General features: G+C 38.2%; 1 protein-coding gene across 4 annotated transcripts in view; it reads right to left on the minus strand.

Moving 5' to 3' along the window:
• Positions 1 to 12,877, minus strand: part of LOC120778701 — a 172,685-nt gene that overhangs the window by 139,916 nt on the left and 19,892 nt on the right. Inside the window, exon 1 of one of the 4 annotated variants that reach the window (XM_040110660.1) lies at positions 3,826 to 4,065. The exons of the other annotated variants lie outside the window; for them this stretch is intronic. The gene's annotated coding sequence lies outside the window, so the exon portion shown is untranslated. Of the gene's footprint in view, positions 1 to 3,825; positions 4,066 to 12,877 lie in introns of those variants that run through there. 4 annotated transcript variants of the gene reach the window in all.

A 12,877-nucleotide genomic window follows, 5' to 3' on the forward strand; every position in this document is an offset into this window, starting at 1 on the left:
TTTACATGTAGCATGTTGCACCACAAGTGCTGCCCTTTTATATAGCAGAATTATTAGGAATTTTTGACTACTCACAACATTTTGCTACAGAGTATAACAGTTTTGCTCGCCTAAGGTATGTTTGTATCACCTAATACACATATATGTGACCTGGTCTACGAAAAGGGAGCTAACGTGCGAAAACTAGTTTTCTGGGAAAAGCTGTTAAAAATAATCGTCAGTTTCTCGTTATCTCATTAATTGTTCTCCTTTTTTTTGACACCTAAGCCCCCCTTTCCGTAGACCAGGTCACATATATAAATAATCATGAGTTAAATTCCGAGCGAATGTCTGACCGTCCTTATGTCCATAAATGGACATATACATCTGATCCAAGGAGAAACACTTTTTTCAATAGCAAATTGTTGACAGATCAGTCATGAGTCGTGTCAAGGTGTCATGTTATTTTTGTTCAGCATTGTTTGGCATTTCATCATGGAAAGACTTAAGTCCTGAACAACGTTTAAAATCGGCGCCGTTCACAGGCACTCGAACTGACGTATGAAACGACTTGGCGCATTTAACGTCGACATCTCAAATTGAAAGCTTACAAAATACAGCTTTTGCATAAACTGAAGCCTCTTGACCTTTCCAAGCGACATATCTTCGCTCTATGACCTATTGCAAAGTTCCAAGAAGATCCAATGTTTTCGAGCCAAATTTCAGCGATGAGGCCCATTTCTGGCTAACTGGGTATGTAAAAAAGCAACAAGACGGCACCACTTCCCACACATCGCATTAATCAATGGATTTATTGAGAGAACTACGTTTGATTTTTCCTGTGGGAATATGTAAAGTCTAAAGTCTATGTGAACATTACAGTTTCGATTCACGTTTTGGAGAAAAACATCACGCCAATTAACAGTCGAAATGCTCGGGCGAGTCATCGAAAACAGGACTCAGCGAATGGGTTAACTGAGACCTATCCGCGACTAACATTTGAAAAAGATAATCTGCAAGAAATTGATAGTCGAAAAAGTCTTTTCGTATTTTGTCAATAGATGTCGTTGCAGTTGTATATCTCCAGTGCTACCAATCACATTGTGCCATATCATATAGTGTTGAAAAGGTGAGATTTTAAGCTTCATTTAACCAAAAAATCAAATTGGGTAAAACTGAAAAAAGTTACAGCTGTTCAAAAATAAAAAAAAAATAATGACGAATTCTATATTTTGAAATTATTGTAAAAAAGGAAGAATGTTCAAAAATAAATAAAAATAATGACGAATTCTATATATTGAAATTTTTGTACAAAAGGGAAGAATACCACGCAAGCCACCAATGAAATTTGTGAAGTTTGCGGAGACGATGCTGTATCAGTTCGTGTAGCACAACAATGGTTCGCCACTTCCGTTCTGAAAATTTCGAAATTTCGATTTACACTGATGAGAGTTTTACACTGATCAAATAATGTCTCTAGCGGAAGAATGGCAAAAAGTGTTTGACCAAATTGGTACATATTTGTTTATTTATTTATTAGTATAAATACGAGTATAAAAAAAAGTTGGTTTGATTAGAAATAGGAAAATACTTTTTCGACTACTCAATAGTAATATATTATTGAGATAAGTATCCCTGAATTTGTAGAAGTTTAATAGCATATATCTTTCCGGAAGCAGAACTCAAAATATGGGTTGCAAATTACATCTCAAAGAAGAGGAAAACATATTTTCATATTTTCTAAGCTATCTATAATACTGAAGGGAACTGCCCTTCAAATCTCCACATCCCAATTATTTTTTCAATTGATGTAATTATACCCCAAACAGGGTATATTAAGTTTGTCACGAAGTTTGTAACACCAAGAAGGAAGCGTCGGAGACCCTTTAAAGTATATATTTAAATTATCAGCTTGTTGAGCTGTGTCAATTTAGCCATGTCCGTCAGTCTGTCTGTATATAACCGAACTAGTCCTTCAGTTTTCAAGATATCGGTTTGAATTTGGCAAATGTCATTTTCTCCTCAAGAAGCTGATTATTTGTCAGAACTGCCCATATCGGACTACTATAACATATAGCTGCCATACAAACTGAACGATCGGAATCAAGTTCTTGTATGGAAAATTTTCACATTTGCCAATGTATCTTCACAAAAGTTGGCACAGGTTATTTTCTGAGGCAAAAATGTAATCTCCGAAGAAATTGTTCAGATCGGTTAGCTATAGCATATAGCTGCCATACAAACCGAATGATCGGAATCAAATGCTGGCATGGGAAACTTCCTCATTTGACGATATATCTTCACGAAATTTGGTATGAGTTATTGTTCATAGAAATAACATAATCTCCGAAAAAATTATTCAGATCGGCTCACTATAGCATATAGCTGTCATACAAACTTAACGATCGGATCTAAGTTCTTGTATGGAAAACTTTCCCATTTGATGTGGTATCTTCAAAAATTTCATTTGAGAAGATACATATCTTCACATGCAATTTCCGAAGGAATTGTTCAGATGAGGCCACTAAAGCATATAGCTGCCATACAAACTGCGTGATCAAAATCAAGTAAAAAATATTTTTATATCTTTTTAAGCTATGAGTAAACCGCCTGTGAAGAGTGTTATTAATTATTAATTTTATTTCTTTGTTTGAAAAATATCCTAGTCCCAAAAGTTTACGCTAAACAAGTTGTATATGAATAATTTATATAAATCCTCCTGCACCAAAAGTAGAAATCAATGTCGCCTGATAGAAGATCTCTCTTTGAATAGACACCGTGGCCTCCAACACAGGTGTCATTGCTTTGACCCTGACTCACTACTTTAGAAGCTTGAACTCTAAAGCCTTTTATTAGCAAACAAAATATCCAAAGAAGTTCCTTTAAAGAAGCTTAAAAAGTTCCCTTGTCCTTCCTTACTGCTTTCCAATATTTTCACATTAATGGTTCTCATTACTCTGCATTTTGTTGTTTATAGTTTTCCAATAACTTTTTAACTAAACGCGCATTTTATAACGGCACCAATATTTTATGACTTTCCCGGAACATTCACCGCAAACTAATTGCAGTGTTTGCATACTTGATGGCACATGACAAGTAAAGGTAGACACTTTTATGCAAAACTCTTTTACACAATTTGTACACACACATATATGAAATATTTATACACTTTCAAGGATTGCGCCAGTGGCGCCAAGCAAAGCTTTATTTTTAGCGCAGAAGCGTCCTTAAGCGTTTGCCGCATTCATATGCGGCCACGTAACACACACACAGACACTCAAACATTAACATTAGATACGTTGAAAAGTGTGCACGGCATATAAATGGCATATAAATACAGGGTGTCACGCCAGCACTTACACACGCGCTGAATTACTCATACGCACTGGCGTGTTCTGCGCGAGTCCCAGGACGCAGGACGTGAGTAAAAAACGAAAATAACGCGATTTAATTTGTGTTTGATTAGGCATTTAATGTTGCAAGGACACGGTGGCGGCGATGACAGCGCAGGCGATGACACTTGGCAACGCCAATGTATTTTTTTTGCTTCACTTCTTCGCTGCTTTTGCTTTCACTTTTTTATTGGCTACGCACACGCATTCAAGCTTATTGATCCAAAGCAAATTGCGAAGAAAACAACATGAAGTGTGGCAACATGCAAAACTTTTGCGCATATCCTTGCCACACAGAGCACACACACACACATATACATATATATATATGTATATATATAGGCAAACTTGACTTTGCTTGGCGTATTTCAAGGCAACCGAAGGCACCGAACGTAGCAGACGAAACTTTTTTGCGAAATATTTACTTACATACACGTCACTCAAATATATTTACCTATATGTTTGTATGTATATTTCTGCGGGATTGGGTTACTCGAGTTTAACGTGCCACATTAGCGACGTTGCATTAAATTTTCATACACTTTAGACGCCTTGGCAGCGCTTAGCCACCGGTTGGCATGTGCACACTTTCACACATCCTTACATATATATTTAGAGACACACATATATATTTAGCGACATACACACACATATGCACAAGGACTCAGCCTTGCTGCCGCGTTTGCTTTGCGCGTTGTCCTTGCTGTGCGCGCGCAAATCGCATGACATCACACCAACACTTTATTTTTATTCTCACTCACTTGCCAGCTAGCGCGCTCACAGCCTTTTCGCTTTGCTATTTCTTTCGCTTTTTATTTTGTATTTAATTTTATTTCATTTTAATGCACTTGTTTCTGTTATTGCAAAGCATTTCATTTTTACTTTTTAATTCACATTGGATTTTATGGCACAACAGACTTTAATTGCCTGCCGCCTGCTGTATTCACATATATTTGTATATGCGTGTGTGTCACAACACAACAGCTGGCATATCCTTTAAGGACACTCTACGCTCAGCACTCGGCGCTCTCACACACACTTTACACTTTACACGGTGGCCTGTGTTGCTTTGTGCCGTTTTGCGTTCCCGTTCGTTTAGTTTGCTCAAGTGCCGCTTTCTGCTCCGTTTGACCTCCGACATACGACTAAATTTGTCGGAATTGGAAAAGTGGTGCCTGAGTGGCTCGATGGTTAAATAGCTGAATGCATCAGTGTTTACTACTTGAATGTGGTTAAGGAGCTAAGTGGTGCGGCAGCGGTTTAATTCAGCTGTTGCGCCATACCGTTACTTTGCGCGCACGCCGCTGCGCTTATTTGCATGTGTGTGTGTGCTTATGTTTGTTCGTGTATACTTGTAGTTAATGTGTATGTGTGTGTGAGTTAGTTTACTAGCTAGTTAGTTAGTACGGTCGTTGGTTGGCTAGCATGTCTAGTATGTATTTATAAGCTAATGCTATAATTTCAGTACCATAAGCCGCCAGCAACGACAGTGACACCAACAAAAGCATAAAACAAAGCAGCGCTGAAACAAATACATTAGCAATTCTCATGAACGAATGCGAAAGCACCGACAACCATACATACGGTGCACCTTGCTCGTGTATAGTTGGCAACGCAGTGGATATCCGGGTGCGTGTGGCGTAGGCGGGCGCGCCACTGTTGCAACTTTGCGCACACACACGCACAAATACTTAGGTAGAATACCCAGTCAACATTGAGCTTTTTCTTGATAAGACTCATATGGGTGCCGAGTCTTAGCGGCGTCGTTGGATTTTTGTAGCGCAGTTAAGTTTGCAAGGGAGGAGTCCCTCGTTTCGTAATTATCGGGGTGAGTTGTCTTCTTACTTTACGATGTACTGCCGAAGTGTACCCTCAAGAAAGTTTAGCCATCACTGGACAATCGCTGGCATTTGCGCGTTCACAATACCTTTCTGCTTTTGGATAAATGGTATGGGCGTTTCTTGAGCTCAGGAGGGCATATACATATAAGTAAGACAAGTTCCGATTTGAAGGATGGAGTCTGGTGTAGAAGTTCACGCAAGTGAGGAAAGTTCTCTGATTATTTTAGATATTTTACATATGAACTCATCAGTTCATGACTTCCGGTCTTAGGCCAAGTATCCTTTGGGTAGCCAAAAACCTCCGTTTAAAGGCGAGCTAAGGTGAGAAGGGAAACCATCTCACCCCAGGGTTGTGCGTTGGGTTTGGAACCCGCCACGTAAAAAACGCCCCCCACGGAAAGAAGCAACAGCCTCGGATAAGAGACCCCCTTTTGATGAGACAACTGTAAATGCATTAAGGATTACGATTTGAGAGCATGTACCTGGAATGTCCGATCCCTTAATTGGGAAGGTGCCGATGCCCAGCTGGTAGCAGCCCTCGTAAAATTAAAGGCTGACATCACCGTCCATGAAATGTGATGAACGGAACAAGGACTGAAACCTGTAGGTCCTTATGACATTTTAGCCATTTAAAGGAGCGGAAATTCGGTGTGGTATTCGTGTGGGAGGGAGACTCCATCGCCGAGTACTGTCATTCACCCCGTTGGATGAACGTCTAGCCACAATCCGCATTAAATCGAATTTCTTCAACATATCGCATATTTGAACCCACGCCTCGACGGAGGAGAAGAACGAGATGACCAAAGATGTCTTCTATGAGCACTTGGAGTCCTCATAACAGAGCTGCCCTGCCACGATGTCAAAATTGTGCTTGGCGACTTTAATGGCAGGTTGGGCGAAGAAAGTATCTTTGGCACAATGGTCGATTAATTCAGCCTCTATGACGAAACATCCACAAATGGGTTGAGGCCACAGATATTTCTTCAAATTCACATTTTTTCTCTCACTATTATTTGCCAAAAATTACATTAAAAAATAATTAGATGTGCCGATTTGAAGGAGACTGTCGGTATAATATGTTCTACTTCAGAATGTATGAAAATACGTTTTACTCTTCCTTGAAGTAGTTTGCAATGCATATTTTGAGTTTTGCTTTCTGAAAGATAGGTACAGATTGATACAAGCGTGAATGCTTATCTCAATAATATTCTTTTTTCGCAGCTGAATACTCATAGGGAGCGTGGGTTGGGGTGATGTAATATAATCGAAGCTCCCATAAAACGTGCAAATCTGTGTGTGAATATTTTTTTCAATAAATTTGCGCCTGCGGGAAATGTTATGCGGATGATTCTAAACAATTTTGCCTAGGAGACTATGAGTCGCTGGCTCGAAACCGATTTTAAATCCATAGTCTCTTAGATAAAGTTGTTCAGCATGATCCGTAAAACATTTTCCTTATATGTGATGTTTTTATTTTATTTGGCTTCCTGTAAATCAACCCGCTCCAATGTTTAATCTGAAGAACTAACCCTAAAATGTCCAACCAGGTTTTCATAATAAAGTGCCTCTCGTCTCAATTCGCGCAAGACTTGCTTTAGGGCATCGACAAGTTAAGCAGCGTACATTCAATTTAAGAGAAGTGTAGATTTCAGTATCATGGGTTTGGTGGGAATTGTGAAATCTTCTCTCCCATAACGGTCAATGTATTTGTAGCGTCCATTACTGTGTATGTGTATATGTACATTTAAGTGGTAAATTGTTTATTATCTAGTTTAAGTAGTCTGGACTTGGGTCACTGCTACCGTTTAGTAGCCCATTGCTGCTAATTCATATTACACTCACACACACACACACACCAAACATGTATAAATGCACACACGCTAGCATACGGTATTATCTTTATAGGTGCTCGGTTGGTTTATGAATTAAATGGATTGAAATTGGAAAATTACACCCACTTTAATGTCGCCATAAATTGTGTATGAACACACTAACACACGCACGCTGCTGGACACAAACACATGCACAATTCCATTCAAGTAAATAAATGGAATATTCATTGTTTTTGCGGGTTCATTAAACGTTCGTGACTATGGTGCTCGCCTGTGATGTGTTTGCATCAACTTTGATCAATGCTGGCAAGAAGAATCTTTCTTGAAAGTGTCACAAATAAATTTCTTAAATTATAAATATCACTCATCACTCGTTTGAAGGTGGCTACAAAAGACTTTCCAAGCCAGTTTAGCTTGGTGAGGAGTATCAAGGTAGCTGTAGAAACAAAAATGAGTTTTGGTACCTTAAAGTCCGGTTATGTCTAAATTTTGGCGGGAATGATAAGCACGAGATACCATGCTAAGTTGAACTTCGAGTTTTCTAAAGCTACTTTGAGTACTACAAGGTTGAAAACATAAGCCAGTTTTCCGACGAGAACTTGATTTTGATTGATCAGTTTGAATGGCAGCTTCAAGCAATAGCGATCTGATCTGAACAATTTCCTGGCAGATTATACCATTGTCCGCGTTGAAAATATGTGATAAATTTCGTGAGGATATCTTGTACCCTAAAAAAGTATTTCTTACAAGGACTTGATATGCGTGATAGCTATAAGCTATAGTGGTCCGTTATTAGCAGTTTCCAAAAAGAGCAACTTCTTTGGAAGAAAAATGTACTATCGGTATCTCAAAAACTGGTGGAAGAGTTCGCGAACATGGCTTAATCTAATCATTTTGAGTATATATGTATATTTTTTTAGGATCTCCGTCGTTTCCTTCTAGGCTTTTAAACTTCATGACGAACTTAATGAACTCTACGGACCTGTTTGTGTTCACAATAAAGCACCAAATTCTTCTATGGAGGTTCCCTTCGACAAATGGGACACAACTCTCTTTCAAGAACCGCACCAAGTATCTTCTGGTAGTCTTGGACAGCAAACTGCTGTGGAATCACAACGTGGAAGAAAGAGTGAGAAAAGCCAGCAATGCTTTATATGCGTGTAGATAGATGAACTGCACTACCTGAGGACTCTCTTCCTCTCTCATGCATTGGTGTTACACAGCTATTGAGACCAATTCTGCTTTACTGTGCATTAGTATGGTGGAGAAGAGTACGGAAATCCAAATACCGGAGGCCAATGGAAAGGGTTCAGAAGCTCGCTGGAGCTTTAAGAACAACTCCAACGGCGGCTCTTGAACTGGTACTAACCTGCCACCTATAGCTCTTTTCGCTGAAAACTGCACAGCAAAAACTGCCTAATGGCTGCCGCCTACTTGTTGCAGGAGACTTTACATATATTACATATAAAACTGACCACATGACAACACTTTTCAACTGGAAATAATGTTCAAAGTAAACATAGAAAATGTAGGCTGGCGTAAAGGTATGTTAGCTACGCGCAACACTCGAAACATTTATACGAATTGCTTGAGAATGGACGATGAACTTGGTGCGAGAATATATTGTCCAGAGTTGGTAATAAGGCAACCTTTTAAGTTACCGGACCACTGCAGTATATTTCAAGCTCAGGTCTTTACTATTGCGAAAGTTGCGAAACTCGCCTCTAGTGCACCTACAGGCAATTCCAGAGGCAATATCTCCGTAGACAGCCAAGCAGCAATCAAGGCAGCAACCTCGTACCGCCTATCGGCCAGAAGTGGCTTGGGAAGCAGGGCAGCAGTGGAAAGTGTTGCCAGAATCAGGCAACTTCACTACTACTGGGTGCCAGGCCACAAAGACATCAAGGACAATGAAATAGTGATCGAGATTGCCAAGAATGGTGTACGGCTAACATCTGAAAATGTGATCAACGTTAAGAAACCGATGTATTGACTATACGACGGCTTAGACAGAAGCATGATAAAGAAAATCTAAACCTGATGGCACGACTTACCTGGTTGGAAAAGTCGTGTGCAAAACGGTTGTTTCGGAACTACACACAATTCCTATTAGCACTCGATAGAAGAGAGTCTGGGAGCATGATGGGAATACTTACTGGCCACTGTCAGGTGGCTACATACTGTCGCAGGATGGAGCTGACAAATAGAGAAGACTGCAGAAAATGTCTGGAGTAGGAAACCAGGGAAACAATGGATCATCATTTTTGCACATGTCCCGCATTGGCAAGACTACGCTGTAAGCATCTGGGATCCTCACGGTATGATACAATGGAGGGCATATCGATAGTGAAGCCGCGGTATCGCGTCAAGCGCAGGCGTCCTAAAAGATGACTGTTCCTATTGGACCTAGCGGGTCTGGTATCATTAAGGACCAAAACTGGTCTATGCGTAACTTCTTGATCAATCAGATTAACCTAATGTAACCTATTATACTCTATTTCGGGCATAATAGTTTTATGCGCCAGAATGGAACTATGGTAAATAAACTAATTTCGATTAGTTAATATGGCTAACAACTCCATTGCAAGAATGTATGCTAGGAGACTTAAGTTTCCTAATCGCGAAGCGCAGTTTCGATAGAAAAAATAGCATAAGCATCTTTCCATTAGTAGCAAATCAACTTTGGCATGATTTTTTTCACTGAATACTTTAGAAAAATCTAGGAATCTGAATTACCACCAACAACCACCACGTCGGACAAAAAGAACTGATGAAGATCACGTTTTGAAACAAATTTTGCGCCTCAACATTTTACGTTAAACAAATTAATTATTTGTGTCTACGAGTAAACTTCACAAAACGCAACATTCTTATCTTTGTTTAAACGGCTGATTATTCATCTATACTACATATCATATTGGCATTTCCCCGACAGTACTCATACTCGTAGAGTCCAGCGAGTATGCAATAACATACACGAGTCGCTTGAAATTTCGACGTTTGCAAAATATTCATTACTTCTTTTTTATGCTTGAGTAATGCTTGAACTTTGATCTGAGTAATTGAAAGAATTTTTGTGCGCCAAGACATGGCAGCCGTAAAATGCAGTTAATTTTGAAGAAGCTTTCGCGAACTCATAATAAATTCATATATACATTAGGGTGATTCAAAATTTTTTTTTTTTTTTTGTCAATTGGTACTCGCAAAAATAGGTTCCTAAACACCTCTAAGAAAGCCTCTCCAAATATGAGTTTTTAATTGTAACGGGAAGGTCCTCCGCCTAACGGTTTCTATTTTTCTTATTATCAGATAGAAAAATTTATATCTCGCTTCCAACTACTTGAAAAATATCTTGTTAATTAGGTTTTGTAGGAAATTGAATGCTCTAAAATATGGTCTCTTATGATTTTTCGTAAACCCAACCGTTTAAAAGATATTAACGGTTGAAATTTGACTATTTTTGGAAAAATTCTTTATTTCTTATTAATTTTATAACTCAATGAAAAAAAATTATTATGAATGATGAAACACATAGTTTTGTAGGAAATTTACTGCTCTATAAAAATGGTCTACTTATGATATTTCGATTAAGTTAAGCGTTTACGAGATATTCATCGTCAAACATCAATGCATATTAGGGTGGATCAAAAAAAAAAAAATTTTTCGTTTGGTACTCTGAAAAATAGGTTCCTAGACACCTCTAAGAAAGCCTCTCCAAAAATCTATTCATAATAATTTTTTTTCATTGAGTTATAAAATTCATAAGAAATACAATTTTTTTCCAAAAATAGTCAAATTTCAACCGTTAATATCTTTTAAACGGATGGATAAAATCATAAGAGACCATATTTTAGAGCATTCAATTTCCTACAAAACCTAATTAACAAGATATTTTTCAAGTAGTTGGAAGCGAGATATAAATTTTTCTATCTGATAATAAGAAAAAATAGAAAACCGTTAGGCGGAGGACCTTCCCGTTACAATTAAAAACTCATATTTGGAGAGGCTTTCTTAGAGGTGTCTAGGAACCTATTTTTGCAAGTACCAATTGAAAAAAAAAAAAATTTTTTGAATCACCCTAATATATGTATGTATATAACGAAATGTCATCAATAAATGTGTACTTTGAAAGCTTGCGGGAGGTTGTCGGCGAATTTCAATCGCTGTCCAATTAATAATCATTTTAATAAAGATAATTAAGCGCACACAAAAGCTATCAGCAGTTGTTAACGCGAATTTGTTTTTTATGCCGGAGGAAGTGAAGCGTCAATGATTAATTGAATTAGAAATGCTGATCGGACGACAGACAGCAGAAGGCACCAGCAATCTTTGGCGATTAATTGGATTGTCTGTTAGTTGAAATTATCAAATACTTTAAAAGTTGAATAATCTGCGAAGCATTTGATTTAATGCCCAGCGTTGAGTAGAAGAAAAGCTACGCGCATTAAGATACGCTGAAGTGGACGGGGGCATAAGCACTTAAAGTGAGACATTGTGGCATTTTGTACTTAGTATTTGAAATAGTAATTAAGTGGATGTATGAAAAAAATTACAAAATTATATTATTAGTTCCTTGAAGGCTTTTACTAGCTTCTGTCATATATGTGCCTGACTTTTGACATTTAAAGCTTGCTGATACTTGGCATTGGTGTTGTTATAAAATCGAAAAAGATTTAGCCGCTTATGCATTTCTTCTTCTTCTTCTCTATTGGTTGGAATTAAGATACAAAAATTTTATACTCTCGCATGATAAAGTGATAATCGAGATTTCATTATACGTCATTTACATATTTTTCAAATACCGTATTTTTGTAAAGTTTTATTCCGCTATCATCATTGGTTCCTAATGTTTATACTCGTATTGTACAGAGAAGGCATCAGATGGAATTCAAAATAGCGTTATATTGGAAGAAGGCGTGCTTGTGAACCGATTTCACCCATATTTCGTACATATCATCAGGGTGTTAAGAAAATATTATATACCGAATTTCATTGAAATCGGTCAAGTAGTTCCTGAGATATGGTTTTTGGTCCATAAGTGGGCGACGACACGCCCATTTTAAATTTGAAAAAAAAAAACCTGGGTGTAGCTTCCTTCTGCCATTTCTTTCGTAAAATTTAGTGTTGCTGACGTTTTTTGTTAGTCGGTTAACGCACTTTTAGTGATTTTCAACATAACCTTTGTATGGGAGGTGGGCGTGGTTATTATCCGATTTCTTCCATTTTTATTTCACTTTAATATCTTTATTTATGGTTTAGTTATGACACTTTATAGGTTTTCGGTTTCCGCCATTTTGTGGGCGTGAGAGTGGGCCGATTTTGCCCATCTTCGAACTTAATCTTCTTATGGAGCCAAGGAATACGTGTACCAAGTTTCATCACGATATCTCAATTTTTACTCAAGTTACAGCTTGCTCGGACGGACGGACGGACGGAGAGGCAGACATCCGGATTTCAACTCTACTCATCACCCTGATCACTTTGGTATATATAACCCTATATCTGACTCTTTTAGTTTTAGGACTTACAAACAACCGTTATGTGAACAAAACTATAATACTCTCCTTAGCAACATTGTTGCGAGAGTATAAAAATTAAAGAATGTAGGGTAGTTTCATAAAGAGGCGCGTGTCGCAATGACGTTTGGATGTAGAGTTTGCACTACGTGGCCGATGTTGACCTTGCGATGACCTATTTATAGATATATCTTTATACCGCGTCAACAATATTTGGTTATCAATTGTGAGGTAAACAAAACATCATGAGTTCTCAACTGCAGGAGGGGTAAAATAAGTCACTTTCAGCATTAGCAGCGCTGCATATTGAAGAAGCT

The sequence above is a fragment of the Bactrocera tryoni genome, chromosome 5 (assembly GCF_016617805.1).
Source record: "Bactrocera tryoni isolate S06 chromosome 5, CSIRO_BtryS06_freeze2, whole genome shotgun sequence".
NCBI classification, from domain to species: domain Eukaryota; kingdom Metazoa; phylum Arthropoda; class Insecta; order Diptera; family Tephritidae; genus Bactrocera; species Bactrocera tryoni.